The sequence below is a fragment of the Neofelis nebulosa genome, chromosome 1, assembly GCF_028018385.1.
Source record: "Neofelis nebulosa isolate mNeoNeb1 chromosome 1, mNeoNeb1.pri, whole genome shotgun sequence".
Classification (NCBI taxonomy): domain Eukaryota; kingdom Metazoa; phylum Chordata; class Mammalia; order Carnivora; family Felidae; genus Neofelis; species Neofelis nebulosa.
The window spans coordinates 235424816-235451776 of NC_080782.1; the positions used below are offsets into that span (position 1 = coordinate 235424816).

The window sequence follows — 26961 nt, forward strand, 5'->3', positions numbered from 1 at the left end:
AAGAGCTATCGAAGACTGAAAGGCTGGAAAGCAAGTGTGGGGAAAGCCCACAACTGCTGAAGTCGCGGGCAGGAAGCAAGTGGGCACATGAATGGGATCCCAGGGGCCCAGAACCAGCACCGAAGACAGGAGCTAAGATGCTAACACTGAGCATCAGAGCATCGAACACTGATTGAAAACTACATGCCAGGCACTGCTCAATGTGCTTTACACACATTATCTCTTTGACTCCTCATAATGTAGGATGTGGGTACACTACTCACCACCTTCTGCTGGCAAGAAGCCGCTGTACAGAGAGGCCGATTGACTTGCCAAGGTCACACCGCATCTAAGCAGGATCCTAAACCAGGCTTTCTAACTCAAGAAAGGGTCTGTGGGTTGCAGAAGGAGCTAGAGTCAAGGGCACAGGTGGAAAAAGTACTTTAGCTTTGGAAAGAAACAGGAAAGGAAGAGCTAACGATGAGCGCAGAGAGAGGGGTGGAAAGCAGCTCAAGAGAAATTCCAGACAGCGGTGGAGGTTTGGAGTAGCCACTGTGGGAAAGGGAGTGCAAGAGGCAAGGAGGGGAAGGACAGCCACAGATCAGAATAGGGAGCAGAGAATTCGGTGGCCCACCCCCTTCTTGGCATGCCCATAGGTGGGAGCTGTTAGCGTGGAACTGAAGTGGAGTTCAATTCACAGAGGCAAGGAACCCAGAAGGCGGGGTGCTGGATGGGTCAACCACATGGGCTCTCGGGAAAGGGCAGAATTAAGGTTGAAGAAGTCCCAGTGCTAGGACTTCCCACCAACCCGATTTTTGGCATTAAGAGAAAACAGGTGAGGGTCAAAATTATTCATGTGCTTAACGATACCCCTCACCACTCTGCTCTATATAGTCGGTTAAATAAAGACTATAGTCAGAGCAAAACACACACGTCTTACTGTATAAGGAAAAAGAATCTCCCTTCTTCTTTAGGTATCCCTTGGCCAATCCAGTTGAGTAACGTCAACTTTGTACATTTCTCACAGGCTCTACTTGTGTGGATCACAGGCATTAGTTCTCTCATTTATTCTGGTGCTCTGCACAAAAGTACAATGAGTAATCTAACCATTGTCCTTTTTTTCCCCCTAAGCTTACCCAAAAAGAAGTCTTCTGGATTTAAAAAATCCATTCTTAAAGAAAACGTTTGCCATTTAGTGGCTTTATTTTGCTGGGTGACTTAAGAGCTTCTCCTATAATGATATTAGTCCTCACAGCGTTGAGTCCACATGTTGCCCCCGGTCTCCTGAAAGACTGAGTGTGCTTTGGCAAAGAAAACAAAACACGGGAGCAGCTGCACGAAACACTCTCGTCTTGTAGCAACAGCACGGCACTGCTCTGGACGATCCACGTGTTTGTATTTTTAAAGAGAGTAGGTAGGAATGAAAACATTTAGATTCAACATTTCTTCTAGCATTTTAAGAGATATAAAATTAATGTCAGATTTGCCCCTCTTGACAGCAGTGATCTGTTGCCTGGCAACCCCAAGTGCTTCTTGGGTTGAAACGCCAACTAATGGAGCAGCTACTCATTTTTAAACCTATGAAGCTGCTTAAGAAGCTGAGTGTGATGCCTGTCACATACCCAGATCTCACATTAAATAGCATATTTATATGTTAAGATACTCCCACTATTAGATGTAACAATGATGCCCCATTGGCCCTACAAGCTGTCCCAAAGTTATTGAAATGACGTACTGGTCCAGTTGGTCTAGTTTTCTATTTCCTTAGTAGCTGCTATAGCATTGGCTTTCACCAGATCCCCTCCCCTTTTCTTTTGTAATTGCAGTAAAATACACATAACATTTACCATCTTAACCCTTTTTAAGTGTAGTGAGTGGTATTCAATACGTTCACACTGTCCTGCAACCATCACCATTATCCATCCACAGAACCCTTCTCCTGTTGCAAAACTGAAACTTTGTATCCATTCAATAAGGACTCCCCTTTCCCCCTCTTCTCGATTCTTGGCAGTCACCATTCTAATTTCTAGAAGTTTGACGACTCTAGGTGAATCACATGGTATGTGATTTTGTCTAGCTTATTTCATTTGGTATAACGTCCTCAAGACTGACCCATGTTGTAGCATACTGCAGAATTTCTTCTCTTTTTAAGGCTGAAAAGTATTTCAGTGTATGTATGTGCAACATTTTGCTTCTCCGTTCCATCATCAGTGGACATTTGGGTTGCTTCCACTTTTTGGCTACTGTGAATAATGGTCTATGAACAGAAACACCCAAATCTCTCTTCAAAACCATGCTTTCAATTCTTTGGGATATATGCCCAGAACTGGAATTAATGAATCATAGGGTAATTCTATTATTAATTTTGAGGGGAACAGCCATATTGTTTTCCACAATGGCTGCACCATTTTACATTCCCACTAGCAGTGCGTGCGGGTTTCAATTTTTCTACGTCCTCACCAATGCTTACTTTCTGGTTTTTTTTTTTCTTTTTTTTTTGGGGGGGGTTGTTTGTTTTGTTTTGTTTTTAAAGAGTTTTCTTTTTTATTATTATTTTTTAAACGTTTTTATTTATTTTTATTTTTTTGAGAGACAGAGACAGAGCGCTAGTTGGGGAGGGGCAGAGAGAGAGGGAGACACAGAATCTGAAGACGGCTCCAGGCTCTGAGCTGTCAGCACAGAGCCCAACGTGGGGCTCGAACCCTCGAACTGTGAGATCATGACCTGAGCTGAAGTCGGGCGCTTCACTGACTGAGCCACCCAGGCACCCATGTTTTGTTTTGTTAAGTAGTCATCCTACTGGGTGGAAGTTGGCTACTGGATTTTCTGTATGCTTTATCTTTCATAACTCTACCTCTGCAGGCATTGTACTCTATTGTAAGAATTTACATTAAATGGAGTATCTGTCTCCTCTTCCACTAATCTATGACCTCTTCAATTACAGGAACCAAATCTTTTTTATCCTAAATATGCCTCATTCAACACAGAAAGCCAACCACAAGACTGGCTCTGAATTAGAAATTTCCTGAACATCTTCCCCACTCCTCATTACCAATAGAACATAGTTTTGAGTAATAAATTCACAGGAGATTGAGGAAGATCTTGAATTCCAGGCTAAGATGTTTACTCTATTAATAAGCACAAGCAACTAGCTGTTATTTCCGTAAGAGGTTGTTATAATCAACTGTTTGGAGAAGGTGTGGTGACCAGAGCACCTGGAGTCAAGAAGCCTAATCACCTGTCTTTGCAGTCACATCTAGGGTGGGGGCAATGGGTGTCTTCATGCGGATGGCAGCTTAGGGAATGAAGCAGAAGGGTCCATATGGGGGAGGATTGAGGCTGTGTTCTGAGAAATGATGGTTTTATTCTCTAGGGAAACTCCCAGTTTAAGACAGAGGGTCTCAGTTCATGATTCAAAACAAGTCTTTCCTTCCCATTTTTAGTTTTTGAATATTAAAAGTAGGAATAACAATGTGGTAAGTTAATAAATGATGATAAAACCTCAAAGTGAGAAGAAAAAATGGAAATTCAAATTAAGAACATGATGCATCACAGAGTAATTAAACTATCCATGAAAAATAACACCACGAAATCAGTAAATGATATAAACAAGAAATGATCATTAAATATTAAGTACAGCAAAAGGAAACTAAAGAGATACTTAGTAGAGAAACAAAATCAATGAATGCTGATTGGAAACTTGAATATTTCAGGTATGGATAGAATATTAACATAAAACAGGAGCTTTAAAAAAACTGAGCCATATTAAGGATCAAAGATCAAGAAAACAGACATGGAACGAGGCACTGGGGACACTGCTGACCAGTGACAGAGAAACTGACAGTCTAGCCAGAGGACAAGTGTTTACCACAAAAGCCACATATGACCAATCCCTCCAACAGAGTTTAAAGGGATTCAAGGAAAGGGACAGAGATATGGGGTGGGGGGTGGGGAGTGTGGATTTGTTTAGATGAAGTCTCATCATCTAGTTTCTTGTCTCTGTTTCTCATGGTTAGTTAGGCAGGTAGATGTTTCAACTGCTATAAACACCTCTAAGAGGTAATTCAGCAGCTGTGTTCTGGGCCCGATTCTTTACCTATCTATCCATCTCCCTTCTTCAGCCAGCCAGAGATTAACACAAGTGGAGATACATGAAGTCTATTCTGGACATAATAAAAACATGACTTCTAGTTTCAAGTAACAGATGCCACTGAGGGGAGATTTAAAAGCAACCTAGATCTTTCCAAAGGAGCTGCAAATTTGGGTGGGCCATCGACTCAGAGCCCATTGTCCTCTAAGACCCTGGGTGGGTCAGCACCCTCTAACTCCAAGAAGCTTCAACTACTTACCTGGGATAGGTGCCCCACACTCAGAGGCAGGGACTCAATCCAGGGGCAGGTTTTGCATCAATTGAGTGAAAATTTCTGCCCAGAACGTAGTTGTACAATTTAGTTGTATTTGTACTACATTTTATTTTTATTTTTTATATTAAATATGATTTATTGTCAAATTGGTTTCCATACAACACCCAGTGTTCATCCCAACAGGTGCCCTCCTCCATGCCCATCACCCACTTTCCCCTCTCCCCACCCCCATCAACCCTCAGTTTGTTTTCAGTATTTAAGAGTCTCTTATGGTTTGCCTCCCTCTCTCTCTGTTTGTAACTTTTTCCCCCCTTCCCTTCCCCGCTGGTCTTCTGTTAAGTTTCTCAGGATTTACATATGAGTGAAAACATACGGTATCTGTCTTTCTCTGCCTGACTTGTTTCATTTAGCATAACACCCTCCAGTTCCATCCACATCGCTACAAGTGGCTACATTTTATATTGTTTAGCCCTCAAAGAGCCCCCGATTCATGCTCTCATTCCCACAATGCAGTGGAGCGGGTTTGCCAGTGGGATCTTCTCAATGGAAGTTTTGTGTTCTCTCCACACTGCTGCATTAGCATGAACTACACCTTGTACAGAATTTAAGATTATTACTGCAGTTCTTTATAAGCTTTCCCATATTTATCTAAATGATGCACCTGTACAAAGTCAATACAGATACTTCCTTACATAAAATTAATGCTATAGAGAGAAATCTTTTTTTTTAAAGAAATGCAACAGAAATATAAACTCTTTAATACCCAGATCGTCAACTTCTACTTATATTTCTGCCTCGTTGCTCAAACACCCAGCACAGAATAAACGCACTGGACTCTTAATATTTCCAGAGTTGTTTTTTTCTTCTTAAAATTTTTAAAAACTCTTTGTTTATTTTTGAGAGGGAGACAGAGTGTGAGCAGGGGAGGAGCAGAGACAGAGGGAGACACAGAATGCAAAACAGGCTCCAGGCTCTGAGCTGTCAGCACAGAGCCCGACGCGGGGCTCAAACTCACCAACCGTGAGATCATGGCTCGAGCCGAAGTCAGATGCTTAACCAAGTGAGCGACCCAGGCGCCCCTGTTGTTTTCTTTTTTTTTTTTAATATGAGGGCGATCAAAGACATTTTCAGGGATCCATGCCTGACGATATCTGTCAAACCCGTACTGAGGTAGCTTTCTCAGGGATAAGTGAGAGTTATTTCTTATACGTGTCTCATAAAACACCTACAGCGTCACCTCTTGAGAAGTACTAAGGAATCATGGGGAATTTTATCATCACTGAAATAACGTTCTCTCGAGAAACGGAGAAAGATGCGAAAATTTCAGATACGCTTACATTTTGTTAGGGAAGTAATGTAGCATTTTGTTCCATAGAAGATGGCATAACCTATACAAGAAGCTTTTTATCAAAGTCTTTTCTCGACACAAGCAGGTTCTGCTTTTTTCTTGCTGTATTAATTATTTTATACAGGTTTCTTTCATCTTTTAATTTTTGTCAGAATGTCGTACAGATTATTTCTGCCCTACTTTGATCTCTACCGCCAGAAGTAAGTGAATTCAATCCGAGAGGGAATCCTAATGCAACCAGACTCAGGGGCATCAGGCCACCCTTACGTGGTAAAGACCCCCTCACTGCACACTAAAATGTAACTCCTCAGATCACTGCGAATGAGGGGTCAATTTGCCACTTTTTTTGGTAGGGGGATTTCTTTTTCTACCTTCTTTTAAACAGGCGGTATATTTCTCTCTTTTATTGTTGTTCTTTGCTTCTCCTCACTTCACTCCCCCATGTTTAGAAAATAGAAGGGAACAAATATTTTTAAACGTTTCCAATAATCCTAACTATTAACAGTAAAGTAGAAGTGAATCCAGGCATTTAATTTTCTTATTGCCATATAATGGACATATAACATTGTATTCGTTTTTGGTGTACAACGTAATGGTTTCACAAACGTATATATCATGAAATAACCACCACAACAAGCCGAGGTCACATCCATCACCCCATATAATTACAGCTTTTTTCCTTGTGATGAGAACTTTTAAGATTTACTCTTCTAGAGACTTTCAAAACAAACAACCCCAGGTTCATTCCTACATACTGATTTGATTTTTTCCATTGAAATAATCTTGGACATTTATGAATAAATATGCATCTACAATACCATTTTTAAAGTTTTCATGGTATTCAACCATATGATGTGGATGCTTTGTACAACCAAATACTCTCCTAGTTGTTATAATATTTTGCTGTTATAACAAGAATGAATGGGTATTGCTTTGGATACATCTGTTGGTTTACCTCCTTAAAATAATGCCTTAAGTGGAATTGCTTGCAAAAAGGTATTCATGATATTAAATATTTTAAATTTTATGAAAAGTACCCTCCTTATATATTACACCAACTTGTGAATTCAACATCAGCATATACGACACAGTTTCCCACGTACTTATCATCACTCTATATATTATTCTTTTCAATCGACATCAGCCTAATAATTGGGGAAAATGATATTGTGTTTAACTTGTTTTATTATATATCAATAGTAGGGTTCAAAAAACACTGTAGGTTTGTTGGCTACTGGCTTCACTTTTTGATAAATGTCCTCTGCCCATTTTGCTATTGAACATGGTTTATTTATTTTTTTTTTTTTTTACTAATTTACAAGAGTTCTTTAAATATTAGGGATAATAATTATTGTTCACAGTGGTTAAGTGTTTCCCACTTTATTGCTTGCCTTATAATTCTTTTTATCATCTACAGAGGTTCTTAACTTTATCTGCACTAAAAAAATTGAAAAGAACTCTCTTTTTATATAGGTCAAGGTGACTGAAATGCTCTTTCAATCTTTTCTTTTATGGCTCCTGCTTTTGCTGTCACGATTAGAAAGAACTTTGTCCACCTTAGAATTACACAAGGGGCACCTGGGTGGCTCAGTCGGTTAAGCGTCAGACTCTTGGTTTTGGCTCAGGTCATGATCTCACAGTTCGTGAGTTCAAGCCCCTCATCGGGCTTCTCGCTGACAGTGCAGAGCCTGCTTAAGTTTACCTTTCTCTCTCTCTCTCTCTCTCTCTCTCTGGCCCTCCCCCACTTGCTCTCTATCAAAATAAATAAACTTAAAAAAATTTAGAATTACACAAACATTCACCTATATTCTCTTCCAATGTTTTATTTTTGTTTTTATTTTTATACTTGGGATTCATCTTGAAGTTCTTTCTTTTCCCAATTCTATTTCTTTAAAATCCTGCTTTTTCTATACCAAATACATAACATATAAAATGTGTATAGATACAACATATCTATTACATGTAATTGAAGGAATTGACTGATTAACTGAATGAGTGGCCTCGGCTCATTTATGGATCTGCTATTTCATTCCACTGAGATAACTGTTTATATTTTAATAATTTCACATCTTTCAAAACATTTTAAGCTGGAAGGGCAAGTGCCTTTTCATTACTTTTTATTTTTAAATATTTTCTGGTGATTCTGGTACACTTTCTCTTAGAGATGAATATTAGAACGTTTTTGTTAAGAGGCTTTTGTTGAGCCTGGGTGGCTCAGTCGGTTAAACGTCCGACTTCGGCTCAGGTCATGATCTCACAGCTTGTGAGTTCGAGCCCCGCGTCGGGCTCTGTGCCGACAGCTCGGAGCCTGGAGCCTGCATCCGATTCTGTGTCTCCCTCTCTCTCTGCCCCTCTGCCGCTCACACTCTGTCTCTCTCAAAAATAACATTAAAAAATGTTTATTTTATTTTATTTTATTTTATTTTATTTTTGAGAGACAGAGAGAGACAGCATGAACGGGGGAGGGGCAGAGAGAGAGAGGGAGACACAGAATCCGAAGCAGGCTCCAGGCTCCGAGCTGTCGGCACAGAGCCCGACGCGGGGCTCGAACTCACAAGCTGTGAGATCATGACCTGAGCTGAAGTCGGACGCCTAACCGACTGAGCCACCCAGGCGCCCCCCAAAAATTTTTTTAAAAGAATGGTTTTGTGAAGTCCTACTGGGAATTGTGGTTGCTACTGTAGTCAACACATCCTTCAGTTTAATGGGGGGGGAGCTTTGTACAGTATCTTTCCAGTATTAAGTGTTCCCGTCCAGGAACAAGATATGTGCCTGCATTTATTCAAATCTTCTTCTCCATCCCTCGGCGCAGTTGTGCATTTTCCTTCACATATCCTACTGTCGTGCTCTTTGGAGTTTTGCCTCCTTTGGTCCATGGCTCTTTTTTCCACCTTACGTTTTCGGCACTGACAGAGGAACACTGTTACTTTTTTCACCGTGAACTTTGTAACTGGCCCCTTTGCTAATTGGTTCTGAAAATTTTTCAGTTCTTTGCTTTTCCATGAACAGGACTGTTATCATCAAAATGATTATTTGTCTCCTCCTTTGCAGTATTTCCAGCATGTGCCTCTTCCTTGACTAATTGGCGATGGCCCGCGTTGTAAAAACAAAAGAAACCAACATCAGTAAGAGATTTCCTTGCCTCAGTTTAACCTTCATAGGAAGGATCTGGCCCTCTTCTGACATTTGCTAATTGCATATTTTCATGAACGTGTTTCATCTCCTGGGGCTATAACCATAGACAGATTTTTTGGATAAAATTTTACACAACCATATGCTTAACAACTAGACAAGACACAACAGTGGCAAGCCTGAGGGTACTTTATGGTATCAGACACTGATCTATCACCAGTCACAGAGGCAAGTGAGGGCTCTAGGGGAGACAACACTGAATTAGAAATAAGGAAATTTCTTGCTGTTTCTGATTTTCCTACAGATTTCACTTAAGTTTTTACCTTAATAAGAGCATAATTTCTATGTGTCAAACATGTAAATTTATAAAACTTAATGAAACAAAGTGTTAAAGCTACTAAATATCACAAAATAGGCATTTTTCAAAATGCCAATAAAAGAATATATGAAAACTTTTTGTCACGTGTGTTTCTGGAATTCAAACTTGTAACATTAGATCTTTAAGTACTTTCCAGTATGTATGAGACGATCCCCACACCTTTTTTTATGAAATACATACAAATTACAGCAAGAAAGAAAGCTATCAATATAACCCTGCCAATATTTATTTTTAAGTTGTTTTTTTTTTTTTTAATTTTATTTATTTATTTTGAGAGAGAGAGAGACCGAGCGTGAGCATGCATGCACGGGGGATGGGCAGAGGGAGAGAGAATCCCAAGCAGGCTCCACATTGTCAGCACAGAGCCCAATGTGGGACTCGATCTCACAAACATTGAGATCACGACCTGAGCCGAAACCAAGAGTCCAACGCTTAACCGACTAAGCCACCGAGGCGTCCCGAAAGTTAGTTTTTGAGCAATTTTTCTCTCAGTTAAACTGGCCTGTTGTATACTCATTTACTGAGACTCGGGACTTTATCCTCTTAGCAATATTACCAAAAGAACTTAGATTTTCTTATGTAGGAAAATGCAACATTAGTGCTTTAAGTGTATAGTTCTGTAATTATTTTTACTGACAGTTTTTATATAGAGACAACACAAGTTGCATGGCCTCCTAGTGGGATAAAGGAACATGTATTACGGTTTCTGAACAAAAATGTGAAAAGGAGCAAACCCGTTCTAGGGGCACGGGAACCCTGAGAACTGTCTCTGGGTCTTGGGACCAGAGACACAGAACCCAGAAGGCATTTCAGAAGCCACAGTCCTACTTCTCACTGTATAGGCTGGACATGGGGCACCCACAGGGATCCTGTGGTTTGTCCGAGGGGAATAGCCCAGGTCCATACCTAGATCTGCGTTCTCCTAAACCCGTTACCTTTCATTCCACCTCACTGCCTCCCCAGAAGTCTTTGAGGAGCACCGAGTCCCCGCAATTTCTGTGCTCGGCACACAACGCTCACCGCCCCCCCCTCACTGGCCTCTGAGAGTTGCTCACAGGGAACCTCAACCAGTAGGTACACGGTGCCAGTGGGGTCCCATGCATTGAGGACAGCTGCACTCAGCTAGCTTCCTGCTGATCCCTGGCAAAGGGACCATCACAGGAAATGGGAGATTCTAGTCGCTGCCAATTCCTGTGGTAGGACCTCAATGCTGGAATCTCCTGATCCTTGGGCTCAAGCTATTCCTGGAACAAGTACACTTTTCTCCAGAAGGTCCCGGGGCAGCATTCAGTGCCTTTTGCCCTGGTGTGCACCACGGGATGAGGACATCAAAGCTAAGTTCCAGCCCTTGGCCCATGACTAACTCACGCTGGGATGGTGATAAAAATCATCTCTCCTGTCCCGACATCCATATCCTCCTCTGAGGAGTGATCATGACCGCATGAACGATACCCAAGGGGCCAGTGCGGACGTTCTAGGCTTCTGTGATGGTAAACAAGGAACAGACAACTAAAGACACGTGGAGAAGGAAGACAGTGCCAGGTACAAAGGTGCACAAGGCATATGCCAAGGACTAACCAAAGGGAACCCGCACTTCCTGTACAAGTAACCAGCCTCTAGCCAGTGAGCACATCCTTCCTCAACTGTAATAAAAACCCGAAAAACACAGCACATTTCTCATGCACTTCCGGAGCCACTGTTAGACCCAACGTAGCAGCAACTGCTTGAAACACTGCTCCTTGACCTCTGGCTGAATTAGCCTATCTGTTCAGTGAAGCCGTTTCGACAGGACCCATCCAGGCTCGTTTGCCTTTAATAACATACCTTCCCGGTGGCAAAGGAAGTCTCCTGCATCAGCGCCAACGTTCAAGTCCCACCTTGGGGCTGCCAGGGCCTGAGATGCCCTGGCATTTTCTGTTTTCTAATCAAAGGGGCCAAGGGAAACAGGTGCTGGCAGATGACAGCTGAGGCTGTCTGTGCTGTGAACTCCCTGCCACACACAGTTTCTAATGAAGAGGGCTAGGAAAAAGATGGGAGCCTCAGATTTCTGTCACAGTGGCTGTGGTAGGAGATGCTGGGGTGGCCGTTTTCCTGTCACTCTTACATGTGGCAAGGGCGGGAGGTGGGGGTGGGGGGAGACTTCACTAGGGCTTTTGGCAAACCTGTAGTGAGGGTGTCTGTATATACTCGTATGTCCATCTATGCACACACACGCGCGCGCGCGCACACACACACACACACACACACACACACACACATTCAAGAAAACAAGTGAGGATCCCTGCGTTAGTGCGGTCACATGTTTTGGAACCAACCCTAAAAACCCAGCGCGGGGAAGGAGAAACACCAGTATCTGCCAATACTTACCTTCCCCGCCCCCCCCCCCCCACCCCCAGCCCCATCTCCCCACCATACCACCGGGGCAGTTATGCACAGATGTGGAGGAGAGCAGGGCAACCCTCCCCTCTGCTCTTGGCGCTGCTGGTGGCCCTCTATTGCCACACAGGGCGGGTAAGAGTGACGAGGCCCTGTACCTGCTCAGGCCGGGCAGGGCGTGCTTAACCAGAAGGCCCCCTGAGTGGCAGCAGGGAGATGCGACATGCAGCGGCCGCATCATCCATGTTTCTGTCAGAGGAATAATCCATCCATCCTTACCGCAGACCCATATTAAAAAGCTCCATGAGGGGCGCCTGGGTGGCGCAGTCGGTTAAGCGTCCGACTTCAGCCAGGTCACGATCTCACGGTCCGTGAGTTCGAGCCCCGCGTCAGGCTCTGGGCTGATGGCTCAGAGCCTGGAGCCTGTTTCCGATTCTGTGTCTCCCTCTCTCTCTGTCCCTCCCCCGTTCATGCTCTGTCTCTCTCTGTCCCAAAAATAAATAAACGTTGAAAAAAAAAATTTTAAAAAAAGCTCCATGAGAAAAAGATTAGAAAAATGTTCCATTCTTCGCCCACAGGAAGCGCAATACACGGAAAGGGAAAAAGCACTCAAATTAGAGAAAATGTCATGGACACAGTCAAGAAATGCTGCCATGTGGAAAAGAACAGGAAGAGAGGGAGTTTTCCAGAACTTACTGGGGAAGTAACCCTCCTTAGCAATACTGCAACAGAGCACTTTGCTTTGAGTCAACTTCGAATAGGTACATAAATAAACCACAGACTACGGGCCTTGACATAAGAAACCAAAATTGCAATGCCTTCGCTCTACTGGGAGTGGGTTCTCACCAGCTCCTTAGGGAGGAAGAGCTAGACATTTATATCAAAACCTTCTCCATCTCATCTAAATGTATTATGTGTATTTGGGGTAAAAAGAATACAAAGGGAACACATCTAATACTATCTTGTGTGTTTAATTATTCTCAATGTATCTCTGTTGTCGTCACAAAGTTCTGAGTTGCTTGAAAAGCTGGTATCTGAACTGAACCCCCCGCAGCCCTCATGCAGCAGAGAGATGCTGGGGTCAGCCAGCCACGTGTGGAAGCAGACTTATGGGAGGGTGGCTCACCTCTGATTTATGCCTCGGTGCGCTCCAAGTTCAAGAGAGCACATCATCCATAGACACCTGCACATTAAAACAGTAATGACTCCGTAGCAACTCCGGATCCGGTGGATATCACATTCTGTTATGGCCCTACAACCACCGAGTAGAAAAAACACACACATCCTATTGTTCCACTTAATATGATGAGACTTTTTTTAGAATCTGTATATCCCTGGCTACCAGTTCAGGCCTCTTTACATGTCACTGCTTTGCTAATTACAGGGGAGGAGAAAACCACAATGAACTACATTTGCCTATCCAGTTTAGATAAACAAGATGCAAAAGATACATTATCTTCAGCGTATACAAACAATCTTTCCAAGGCTTCCATCAGTTCTCCTTTTGTGAGTGTGATTTTTGACAAGACCGACTAAATTTAAAGGAAAACAAAGAACAATACTTAGTCTTATGACTCCGGTGATTGGTTACCCTGAAGCGTGTGCCTGGTAGGCTTGCAGCCTGGTCAAAATCATCCTTACGTAACACGGTCAGAAAAGAACTTTCAATGCCAATGTCAAATTCACAAGTGCATACACTGCACAATGATATTCAAACCCCAGCTAGTGAACCTATTTTACTGAAACCACCAAAGGAAGCAAAACTGTCTCCTATAAAACCCGCACACATTCAACTGTGTAAAGAACATTCAACAGAATATGTCAGGTTAGCACCCAAAAGTTCTCACACGCACCAGATAGAAATTTTGATGTCTGCTGGCTGAATAGACACATAATAACAGCAGTAATAGCATTAATGGGATCTAGACATTCTTAATAATGTCTACAATATTCCATTTCAGTTCGTGACTTGCTAGCAGATAAAAATCTATATTTCAATTCATTTATACTGTATGTTTCTCTCACATTTTGTCTTTTTCTTTTTTTTTTTTCAATTCAGGCTGCTCTTGTCCAAGAATGTACGACGTAAGGTACCTAACGTGATTTAACAGTCCTATCATCTGCACAGAAAATTCCCCAGGGTGAGATCTGCATTTCACAAAAATGAAGTTTTCTTTTTATCTCATAAGCACCCACTGAAGAATGTCTTCTGACCATCTGAACAGTATTTCACTAGTCCAGCATCTCCCCGGCTTGAAAATACACATTTCTGCATCTCGAGACCTCCAAAACACTGTCTGGACCTTGGCCTTTTGGGTTAGCTCTCTCTGGGTCTCCACCTCACGGGGAGGCAGGACAGGAGAGCGGCGGAACAGGAAGCCTTCGAGGAAACCAGAAAGAGGCTGATGGAGTACTGACAGCTCTGGAACCCTTAACCAAGGTTATTTCCCGCCACAGATATATTACCATCCGTACTCCACTCCCCTCCCCTTCCTTCCTTCCCCTCCCCCTCCCGCTTTCCTTTGACTTAATATATTTCTCTCCCATTTTTTTCCCTTGTAGTTTGGATACCATCCAACCCTGTCTGGATATAGTGGGATTAAGTTAATATGTCTACATTCTGAGAAAGTATCTTAAGCAAAATGCTAAATTATGAACACTCTTATATTTGTACATTAATATAATGACTCTGATCCCCATCACTATGGGTGATTTATTCCACTTTCTATGACCTAGTCTTATGGTCAGTTGTACGAACTTATGAAACAACTAGTCAGAGGTAGAGGCAGCATCTATGGTTTGAGAAAAGTCTCCTCAGCCCTCACTTCTTTTTAACTTCTTATAACTTCTATACAAGACTAAAGGGATCAAGTAGGAGATATTCATTAGTCATTATGAATCTGAAGGATGCTATGATCAGAAATATTATTATATTGGGGCACTGGGGTAGCTCAGTCGGTTAAGCATCTGACTCTTGATTTTAGCTTAGGCCGTGATCTCATAGTTCGTGAGTTCGAGTCTCACATGGGGCTCCCTGCTGACAGTGCGAAGCCTGCTTGAGAGTCTTTCTCTCTCTCTCTCTCTCAAAATAAGTAAGTAAACTTAAAAAATAATTGTTATATCTTTTAGAAAATCCAAACTGATAATATAATCTAGAATTTCACTAACAGGAGAGCCACTAGCTACAAGTGGCTATTTAAAGTCATTAAAATTAAATACAATTTAGAAGTCAGCTCTTCAGTTACACTAGCCATATTACAACGGCTCAGGAGCACAGACATTGAACATTCCATCATCACAGGAAGTTCTACTGGGCGGCCATGTTCTAGGGACACATGAGGATCCTATTACAAACCTACAAATAAGAAAATGCCTTTCTTGGCAACAATAATTAGGATTTTTAATTTTAGAAAAAAAAATGTTACCCTTTTTCATCACAGTAGTGAATTTTGTCTCCAGTTCCTGAGCCAACTGGACACCTACGCCATAAAACGAGTGATTTCCAACTGTCATCCGTGGAATCTCTTAGGGTTGGTACAGCAAGACTGGACAGGGAAGGGGAAAGGCACAGATGGTTTGAGGCTCCCTGCAACCCTTTCCAACCAGCACCTCTGTTTCCAGGGAGTTGTGTTTGTTTGTTTGTTTGTTTGTTTGTTTTTAAATGTTTATTTATTTTCAGAGAGTGCGCACACGCACACGAGCGGGAGAGGTGCAGGGAGGGAGAGAGAGAATCCCAAACAGGCCCCGCACCCAGCACGGAGCCCAGTGCAGGGCTTGATCCCACAACCATCAGCACACGACCTGAGCTGAAACCAAGAGGTGGACGTTCAACCGACTGAGCCACCCAGGTGCCCTCAAGGAATTGTATTTAAATATTAGTTTACGACTCAAAGAAAGCTCCCGAGAAACAGTATATGCTCACTCTGGAATCTGAGCTGCTCTCACTTACAGTATAACACAGACGAGGCGCTGGAGAGAAGCGTGATCCACCATATCTCTGGAGACAGGCCTAACATCTGGTAGATCGTTTCCAGTATAAAGTCATGTTTTCCAGCCTCAAGTTGGCCTTTATGCAGCCCTGCAATTCTCCCTTCACTTCTTACGGACTCATACTGTATTGCTCTAGGTAACCATTACATGCCTTTCTGCTTTATGAAACCCAATTCCATCATGCTTAATCTTTGTAAAAACCCTACTTTTTAATTACCTCAGACCAATCAAGCTACCTAATGTGAATTCCCTGGAGTTCTTTCCTCCTGCCCAGTATTTCTCTGTACTCATCCTTTACCCCTTTCTTTCTCTCTTCTCCACTTGTGTTTGACGTCATTCTTTCCCGTTTCTTCCAGGAAGCGCTCCATCTATAACCCCCACTTACTTTTATCTTCAATGGCTTCTTCATCACTGGATCCTCCCTCTTGGATCATAAACATTCTTATCTGTGTTTTTAAAAAAGCGGGGGAGGGGGCACCTGGGTGGCTCAGTCGGTTGAGCGTCCGACTTCGGCTCAGGTCATGATCTCACAGTCTGTGAGTTCGAGCCCCACATCGGGCTCTGTGCTGACGGCTCAGAGCCTGGAGCCTGCTTCCGATTCTGTGTCTCCCTCTCTCTCTGCCCCTCCCCTGCTCACGCTCTGTCTGTCTCTGTCTCAAAAATAAATTAAAAAAAAAAACATTAAAAAAAAAAAAAAGAAAAAGAAAAAAGTGGGGGAGGTATGAAACCAAATACAAAACAACTTTCTCTGTTCCTCTACTGAGTCCTTTCTTTTAAAAAAAAAGTGTATGGGGCGCCTGGGTGGCGCAGTCGGTTAAGCGTCCGACTTCAGCCAGGTCACGATCTCGCGGTCTGTGAGTTCGAGCCCCGCGTCGGGCTCTGGGCTGACGGCTCGGAGCCTGGAGCCTGTTTCCGATTCTGTGTCTCCCTCTCTCTCTGCCCCTCCCCCGTTCATGCTCTGTCTCTCTCTGTCCCAAAAATAAAAAATAAAAAAACGTTGAAAAAAAAATTTTTTTAAAAAAAGTGTATGTATTTATTTGGAGAGAGAGAGAGACAATGTGAGTGGGGGAGGGACAGAGAGAGAGGGAGAGACAGAATCCCAAGCAGGCTCCCCACTGTCAGTGCAGAGCCCGAGACACGGGGCTCGAACTCACCAATCGTGAGATCATGACCCGAGCAGACATTAAGAGTCAGACGCTTAACTGACGGAGCCATCCAGGTACCCCTGAGTCCCTTCTTTTTCCTCCACTAAGCATCCTAACATTCACCTCTTTCCTCCATTCTCACCTGCCTTACCCCCTGATAACCCGATTCCTGCCTTCATACATCTTGTTCAAACTAACATCGAAGCTCCCGGTGAGCTCCTAATCATTAAGTCTGCATTTCCATTCTTCCTCATATTGAGATGTCCTCCTCTGCAGCACAGACTGCATTGACTGACCAGGCGCTTTCGGTGAATTCTGTCCTCTCTGGCCTCTCCTGATGTTCCTCCCTCCTCGCTAACCACGCCTTCTCTGGTTGTGCTCCCTGCTCCTGATCCAGAGACAGGCCCTGCTCGTGTCACATCCCTCCTCTCATCTTGTCCTGCTTGCACTCACCAGTGAGGTCAGTCAAGGCTCCTCCCCTTAATGTCATAATGTCAGCCCAGTATGTGTATAAATCCACCAGATGAGTTTCTGTGAATGCTTTTCTGGGACTTTGACCTGACTCGAGACCCTCAGATTCCGGTCCTGAGCCCACAATTCTGAGAGTGGTACCCTCATCCCCCCCTTCCAGGCACTCCACCCTCGCAGGTGCTCTTGACCTGTCAGCTCTGACTCGTTCAGATTTGGCCCTTTCTTTCCCTCCCTACTGCTGACCCCTTACTTCAGGCTCCCACTAAGCCTCTCCTCCCAGCTCCTGCCTGTGATGAGAGCCAAAGAACCCATGGACTTCATGAAATGTATTCTTTCTCACTGAAAGTGGAAGATATTATCAATCTGTGGCCCCTGTCCACTGCCTTAAGGAAGATATTGCAAGGATCTTTATGAACCTTCCCAGCAGACGGCCCCGTGTGTGTTATGGCAATGCAAGAAAGCGTGTACTGTTGGCTAAGTTCCTGTAAGAAGTCAAGATGATTCTAGAAGTTAGGCTCAGTTGCTGTTTACTACTTCTTCTCTGTCATCATCCCCAGTGGTGTTAGTGTCGTGATGGAAGGTCACCCCTGACCTGTCATTTCTGCTACAGCTGAAAGCAATAAAAGGTATGAAAACACCCTCCCCCACACTTCCCATCTCTCATAGCCCAATAATCTGAGATGTGTGGCATCAGGCAGAGTGCAGGGTGCAAGCGGGGCTTCCAAGAACCTCACAGCCCTACATTTTACAGATAAAAAGCAGGGCAGCAAAACCTCCGAGCTGCTGTTTGTCAGCGTTCTGAAATTTCGATCTCCCATGGCAGGGTAAAAATAACAAAAGTAAGGTCTGGCCAGAAGGAAAGCAACTCTAATTTTGGCAGAGCTGAGGTCGCTCATCCCTGGTCTCCCCTATCCAAATGACTTGGCTCACAAATATCATAGTGATTGTTCTCAAATACAATTCTTTTTTTTTTTTTTAACGTTTATTTATTTTCTTGGGACAGAGAGAGACAGAGCATGAACGGGGGAGGGTCAGAGAGACAGGGAGACATGGAATCTGAAACAGGCTCCAGGCTCGGAGCTGTCAGCACGGAGCCTGACGCGGGGCTCCAACCCACGGGCCGCGAGATCATGACCTGAGCCGAAGTCGGACGCTTAACCGACTGAGCCACCCAGGTGCCCCCAAATACACTTCTGATTATTCACCACTTCAGAATCATAAATGGCTGCATAATTTTAACAGAAGAAAGCCACAGGATCCTAGCTCCTGAGAGCCAAAAGTGGGCAATTTATTTAATTCGATCTCTTCCAAGTTTATAACAAAAATCGGAGTCCAGTGAGGTTAACTGACCTTCCTCAGAACTGTCCTATTACCGTAAATGCTGATTTTGATGCATATCTTGCACACAAGTATGGCATATTTCTTATCTTGACCCCTTCCCACAGTCCAAGGATCCTTTCTTCATTAAATATCTTGAATAAGCTAGAACACGCTAGACTATGGCACTTAGAAACCTCTTGAGGGACAATATGATTTCCAACAGTTCTGTCCACATAGCTGAGTCTAGGTGGATAAATTAGATGTTACTTAAGCAATAAAGAAAATGTTTTCACTTACAGGCAATGCTGCATAGTACTCAGAAGAACCATGTTCTCCTTTGTAAATGAGTGTGAAGGAAGCAAAGAAAGAAGAAAAAAGAACTGAGTGGGAAGAATCTGGAAAATTAACAGCAAGAGTCAGTGAACACGATTCTATTTTTTCCTTATAAAGAATACTTTAAATTACATAATTACAGATTCCAGGGAAATAGGTATTTAAATCCATCAGTGACATGTGTTTGACTTCCTCATTTGCAGAGAAAATCAGAAGCTTATTTTGGTTTTTGTTCTCACTCTTCTCTTTTCCCCGCCCACCTAAATCGGATTGAGATATTTGACAAAGTAAGACCCTAGTACAATGGAAATTAGACTCTAGCGAAACGAGAGGCTGCGTGAAGCTCTTTACACACTACAAAATCCAATGTTCCCACTTTTTCCTACAGACATTAGAAAGGCACAGAAATAAAATCAGATCCAACTCCCAGTTTCTATTTTGAGCAGAGGTTTTAAATGCCATCGGCTTAGATTAATGTGCTATGAATTAGTCACCTTGCATAAATATGTTTCATTTAAAGGAAACCCAAATGAATGTGTTTCCTTAAATGATAACATGCTAAGGGCATGGCAGAACCCTTTTAGATAAAGAAAACAAAACAAGACTTTCCTTGCCTGTATTTTATAAATTTCCAAACAGCGTGAAGCTTAAAGCCCAAAAGAGATACCCATGAAAATCTACCGATCGGCTTCTAGAACTGCCACCTTTAATGTTGCATAAATGATAAATGTTTCATCTTAATGTTCAGAGAGGTATTCACCGTACATGACAGAGGGGATTATAAAAATTTAGAAATGAAATAGACATCATCTCCCTGACTTATATGTTATCATTACCACTTTCCCATGCCAGACACAGTTAATCCATCAGGGCCATTTTTCCAAATGAGCTTTTAAATCCTTCTCAACATAGAACTTTATGCACACGGCCAATGAATGGAAATGGTCACTGAACCATTATCATTATTAATATGCAAGGCCCTTTTCTGAGCATTCCATCCTTTCATCCATTCCATTTAATATTCCCAATCCTATGGTGGTTGTTTACACTTATTTCTATTTATTCTTATTTTACAACGGGAAAACAGAGGCCCTGAGAGATTAAATAACTGGCCCCAAGTCATGGAGCTAGTGAATGGTGGAGACGGGACACAAACCCAAGAAGCCTACTTCCTTCACCACTACGCTATCTGGTGTCTTCAGAAATGAAAGCCAATGTGGGGGGGAGATGAGATTTTAACCTTCTTTTATGGAAAAAAAGTAAATAGTGCAATAAGCCTTCATAGTTCCATCATCCAGCTTCAAGGAATATGAACAATTTACCTATCTTTTTTTTATCTTTTTTTGAGGTTTTTTTTTTTTGCCAGATTATTTTATAGCAAAGCCAGAACACTGTCATAACCTAAAATGTGGAATAATGAGATCTGAAGATACAATGCAGTGGTGCTGAGACAGGCGGGGGGGGGGGGGGGGAACAGGGGAGGGGATAAAGGGCGTGAGGGCTTTCCTTACCCTTACCCCCAACTCAGGAGGGTTAGGTGTTCCTCCTTTTATATGCCTCCTCCCCACCCACCACCCACCCACCAAACGCTATGCAGTCTTCAGCCATGGTCACACTCTCAGTTCCCTATGTGGATTTATTTTCACACTCCTGTCTCTCTGCTGGATTCTAACTTTGCTAGAATAAGATCATGGTGTCTCAGTCACAAGAGCTGCAGTGCTGAGCTCTGGGCTTATCCCACAACAGACGCTGAAAGAGGGCTGGTTTGGGGAAGGGAAAGTGGACAATCTGACAGTCACAAAACCAGACAGCCAAGAAAAATGGGGCAGCTCAACTAGACATGATAAAAATATCATCCCCGAAATTTCAGTTTATGTTTCTTACAACGAAAAATGGTCAACTTTTTAAAAAACAAAATGGGATACATTCACGCTCTAATCCCATCTCCAGGTGGACCTGATAATTATTTGAGTGTTTTGAAAAGGAAGTACAAAGATGTCAGTAAGGCTTAATCTCAAATAGGCAAGAGCTTCTCTGAAATCTGACCTCACAGGTCCCTTTCAGCTCCTTTCTCCATGAATAAAAAATGACTCCCTCCTTGCCAATGGAACATGAAATAGATTAATGACTGTTTTAGTAGGAGTTATTAATAATACTTCTTGGCAACTCTGAACTTATTTTGAATTCATGTCAGATACAGAAAATCAAAAGTGTTATTTATGTAAATGTAGTTTATGGTATTCATGAGCATAAATGCTGAAGTTAACATTACAAAAAGCTTTCCTATTAACCCTTAGTTTCATTGATTAATCTTCCAAAAAGGCTAGTGATTTTCCAGTTTAGAATATTATCTCCAGAACCCAAATCCTATTTGATAATTAAAAGAACATCTACTGACTTAAGTACTTCAATAAAAAATAAACTCTAAAACGTAATGAAAATATCTAACCTCTCCAATTAAGATATTTAATTTTGAAGACTCTTAAATTCTCCCATGAAAAGCCTCAATGGTAGGGTTTTATGCCAATTCTTTTAAAGTGGCTAATTATATGCAAGGAGATATATAGGTTATTAGAGATCTATGAAACTATTAAGTCAGTCTACATGATGATTTATCTCTGAATATAATTATACTTTAAATGACCTATTATTTTTTCTACTCTTTGAGTTGTACAGATTATCCATAAGTACACCATGGTCCATAGAAGTAACATTTTAGAGATTCTAGAAAACTATGAAACCTACACTGATGAAGAACTTCGCCAACTATCAAAACCCATGAAAGTCTTAATGAAGTGAAAATAAGTTCCCAGTACAAGATACTTCTGAAAGCTGCTCAGGTTCCTCTAAGGGATCGCTCTTGCTCCATACTCTTACATAAGAGAAAATGATAGAGAATTTCCACTGGGAAAGAATTTCTCTTGACACTGTACTATTGTCAAGGCCATGTTAGGTATAACACGAAGGATACTAAAATTATCAAAGACCTAGCTGCTATCCTCAGGGAGCTGACAATCCGTAGGGGAGACAGGGCATAGAAACAAGTAAGTACCACCAGCCGGTGTGTGATAATCCACAGAAGTGATCCAAGCAAGGGGCCACAGGAGTTCTCAGGAGAAAAGATGGTTTCTGGTTCACAGATGAAGGAAGACTTTTGAGAGGAAGTGGTATTTGAATTACGCCTGAAAAACTTACAGAGAAACTTGGTTGGGAGTAGGGGGAGAGCATTACGCGGATAAATGGTTTACACCAACACCACAAAGGAAAGCACAAAGCCCTCAGAGAAAAAAGTGAACGATTCTGGTTGGCCAGCTGAGGGTGCACATGAGGGGACGGTGTGTGGGATCTGCCAGAGCAGATCATGGAGGACCTAGAACGTCCAGCAAGGAACTGTAGCAAGCACAGGGGCACCATGGAGCAATCATAACAGGGGGGAAAGGGAAAATGATCTGGGACCACGTGCGCTAAGGATTACAGAGTGACGACGCAGTGGGAATGGCTTAGGTGAGAGGTGCTACAGATTTAAAGTAAGGTGAGCAGACGAAAGAGGATGGAGTACATGAGAGAGTGAGAATGGACCAGATGTGATCACTGAATAGAAAGGACCACAAAAAGAAGGTGAGAGGAAATGCTGATCCCGAAATTTCCAGCCTCAGTAGCCCGATCACAGATATCATTAACAGAGTGACCGCGAGAGAAGGTACCGGTCTGGAAACGGTAATAAAAGATTCATTTGGGGGAAATGTTCAGTTTGAGGCAATTTGGGTCGGCCTGTTGGAGGTGTTCGGCGTCGTGTGAAATGCGGGTCAGTGGTTCCAGAGAGAGGTTGAGGCGGCAGATCAGAGTCGGCAGAGTGTTCAAAGTGCTAAGAGCTGATAGTATGGATAAGATGAACCCGGGGAAGCCTAAAGAATTGGCAGAGGGGTTGCCTGGGTGACAGCTCAGGTCACGATCTCACAGTTTGTGAGTCTGAGCCCCGCATCGGGCTCTGCGCGGACGGTGCGAAGCCTGCTTGGGATTTTCTCTCTCCTTCCCTCTCTCTCGGCCCCTCCCCTGCTCTCTCTTGCTCTCTCAAAAATAAATACACTTAAAAAAAAAAAAAAACAATTGGAAGAGATGCCTCGTGAGAACAACTTTGGGGAGCTCAAGCACATAAGGCCTCGGGGTACGGAACACAGATGACTCTACGAGGAACTAACTGGCAGGCACATGAGGGGATATGCCAGATATCGCAACCCCTCAAATTCAGGGGGTTTTCTGGATGCACCAATAGCTCTCCTACAAAAGATCTCCCAGAGCCCATCTCCGCCTCCCAAAATACAAGCCCTCTGAGAAACTCCCCGATCACCCCAATCAGAAATTAACCCTCCACCCCAAGCCAGGAACAATCACCCAACTTTGTATCATTTTGAAGGCTGTAGGCACATATACGCTTGTGTCGTGATCATTTATACAATGCCAGCCTCTCCGTCCACCTCGCCAGCTGTATTCCTACTTCCCCAAACGCTACTACCTCTCTGCACCAGGGAAAGAAACAAGAAGAAAGCCCTCATTTTTCTTTTTTTACTTTTTAAGTTCTTTGTCTCGTGAGCTCTGGTCTTCGCTCACCCCATGGAGAACATGTGGCAGATTCGAATGGAGAAGACGTGGGAAGGAAACCATAAGGGGCCACTGCAAATACCACCATCTATATCATATCCTTTTTAGATAGAGATTTTCTTCTTTCTTGAGCACTCAACACGTTAGGTGCTACTCAGAATACACAATAAGATCCTCTCTAGAAATTATTCTATCTTTCGGTGATACGAACTATTTTCATTAATGGTTAATTCATGAAATCCTCAAGTTTCCCTCCTCCCCTCCATACCCTCCAAAAGTTTACCTTTAAATTGTACCTATCCACTGGGAAAATCAAGTCTACAGCTAATTGCTGATAAATCTGACAACTAGATACAGTTTAGGCTCTAATACATTACCAGCACTAAATTCCACAGTAATTTTTCTTCTCTAAGATTTTTTTTTTTGGTTTGGTCTCTGAAAACTATTAAAAAAAAAAATATGAGCTACACACTGGGTCAGACCTGCTCAAATATATGATTTAAAGTTTAAGCTTAAGTTAGGGAATTACTTTGTCTCTCTTCAGTTTAAATCTTTAAAAAAGCCGTGAGTTGCTAACTAGGGTAATTTGGTATTTTATTTGAGGTTCTAAAGGTACCAGCCTCACAATCTTCACGTGATGAACCTATAAAGGAGTGAAGGGGGCTGGGAGGGCTGTCACCTGCAATACAATGAATGTCAAGGTTCTGTACCAGGCCACAGGAACTGAGTGACTAGTTGGCAATTACAGGGAAGCAGCCTGAACCCACACAGAGCACTGCCTCGTGACGAGAGCTATCCCATCTCAAAGGCAGCTTCTTCACAAGATGAAATGTTCTCTATCATTCAGTGTTTACACAGGGGCTGGCTGACAACCCAGGAAGTGGGGGAAAGGTGAGTTCAGTCTACAGGGTCCCTCCAGGCCACTCTGACTCTAACTTGCTTCACGAACAGGAAGAAAAGACTTTAAATCATGAGTGGTTCTTCACTTTATGTGGCAACTTTAAGGACTACATAGAAGAAGAACACTGGCCCAGGAGCCAGAATGAGTCACTTTGATCTCAGTTTGCTAGCTTTAAAATGAGGGGGTGGACTGGGTCCCAAGATACCCTGATTTTAGGGTCTCTTCAAAGGGCTTCATAATAGAAGTAATATGATCTAAGTACATACAGGCATAATTCATTTCTCTGTGTCTGCTCCATTTGTCAAAACTTTGTGGAAAAGATAAAAAGACACGGAAGGGCCCTTGACTTAGTGCCCAGTGGGCCTGAAGACACGGTAAAGAACCAGAGTCCAGGGTGGAGAGTAGATTCCACACCCAACAGCCAAGACCCAGGTCCAGGGGAGCCCAGGGGTCTCTCCTCTCCACTCTCATTGTCACCTGCCCCTCAGGACCCTTTAGAAAAGCCGCAGGGAGAGCGAGCTGTAGCTAAGCCAAAGTCATCCAGGAAACACTAAGTTCATAATGAATCACTGAAAAGTGTCCTAAATATAGCATGCTTCGGTCATCGTGGACACTGTTCGGACTGTTTATAGGCACATGAATATCTAAAAATATGAGCTGCGCACTTTCAAACAGTTCCTTATTACAGTCATGTTTCAGATTTTGAGACATCTACTGTGCCATAATATAATTCCTAATTACTGTGGTATTCCTAAACGCAATTCTATGTGAATGTACTGTTTGAAGAAAGACCAATGTTCCAAGAAGGAAAAAGGAACCAGCTCTGATATGCTAGCTGTTTCCATGAGCTAAACCAACAAAGCTTTGCTCCTGTGGTTTGATCTAAGGACTTTTGGCTCTTTTGAGTGCCTCATATTTTACTTAATCCTTGTCATCAAAGCATCATCCCTCCACTAAAGAACAGAAACAAAATTTTGACATTACATCTAACAACAAGTATTAGCAGGTGGTTAATGGCACTCAGATATCAATTCAAATAAGTGAGAAATTTTTCTGTGGTTTATTGGTGAAGTATAAATTTTACACATGGTTAGGTGGCAAATCAATTCTAATGCTGCTTTTTTAAAAACTGGAAAAGAATTCTAAATGCATATCTATTATGTATTAATAACTAATGCATTACATATTCATAATTATGTATTAATAATTAATTTATTATTTTACTATGAAGTCTTTAAAGTAGGAGTTATTTTCCTTGGCACATAATGGCTCTTGCCTCCCTGGGTGCTCAGGGTGTCCCTCTCTAGCATCCGTTCAAGCAGATGTGAGAAGAAATGACGTAAGCACACCTGGAATTATTCTGTCCACACCTATCAGCTCTCCTTTAGCAAAAACTGCTACCATGGGAACGAAGCTCAATCATCCCGAGATGATTCTTATTTTTTAAAGAGACCAAGGCCTTAACTACTTCCTCGGAAAGATATATACCGAAAAATACTTTTTTTTTTTTTTATAATTACTCACTCATGCTGCTTCCTCTAAAAGAGAAACATGCCACCAGATATTTTACTACTAAAAAAGATGACAAATAGTTGCTCCTATACTTAAAAATCTTCAGACTGTCAATACGCACACACGTGGGAAAATATGAGTTACACATTTGCAAAGAGCTCTTTCAGATTTTGAGAATCTGGTGAAATCCCTAATGACAAGTGTATTCCTGCGTGAAAGCAGTTCTGAGATGCAGCACCTTTAGGAAACCAAGTGAGCAAAAAACCTCTCAGAAACTGCTTACAAACACATCAAGATAAAGAAAAAGGTAATGCATTATTTTTAGGAATAACTAGGTAGACCAAAATTTAGAACTTTGCAGGTATGAATGTGCCACGCATCATCTCTGTGAACCCAAGAAAGGATAGAGAAAGAGCAAGCTCGGAGAAAAGAAATTTAGAAAATAATATAAATCAATCTTGTTCTCCACCTCTCCCCTCCCATATACCCCATCTTGTCCTCTGTTTCTTTCTCTTGCTACTTACTTCAGCATGATTCAACTACTGTAATCCCTCCCGAACAGCACTCCACATGAAAACCTCTAAGACTTCCCTGGTCCTCTGGCCAGTTCTTGCTAACCAATGTCCGAGATGTCATGGTTTCAGATCCAATAACAATGACTTTGAAGTTGACAGGCTGAGATGGGCTTTGGTCATCAAAGGCTCAGGTCAGTGGGGCGGCCTCCAGGTCTCCTTTAGAATGGTGGCTGTTTGTGACTTGCTCTGAGACTATTAATTCATACTTTAAAACACAGCTTCCAACATCAGTCTCGGGAGCCAGGCCTAGTAGCATCACTCAGCCAATGGGGACCTTTCTGGGCAGAATTGAAGAAGCTCAGCTCTACTTTTCTATTTTTCACACTGTTTAGGTAACTTTGAGAAATCCAGCCAAGTGCTCCACCAAAATGAAGCCATGACAGGTAATCCCAGGTGACTAAAAGGATTCTCACCACTAATATCTAATACATAATATGCTTCATGATAGCACAAGATGGGAACACCTGTGTTGGATCTTTCTTTGACTTCTTACATGGAATCCATGAGCAAAGGGCTCCTGGAATCAGTACCTGGTTA

At 42.5% G+C, this 26961-nt stretch overlaps 1 protein-coding gene and 1 long non-coding RNA gene across 3 annotated transcripts in view; one reads left to right on the forward strand and one right to left on the reverse strand.

Moving 5' to 3' along the window:
* MTUS2 (microtubule associated scaffold protein 2) overlaps positions 1–26961 on the reverse strand; it is a 373877-nt gene that overhangs the window by 290148 nt on the left and 56768 nt on the right. The window lies entirely within an intron of this gene.
* Positions 15622–19358, forward strand: LOC131487779 (uncharacterized). Its single transcript, XR_009249959.1, has 3 exons — positions 15622–15704; positions 17531–17810; positions 18804–19358. It is a non-coding gene; the product is annotated as an uncharacterized LOC131487779 (long non-coding RNA).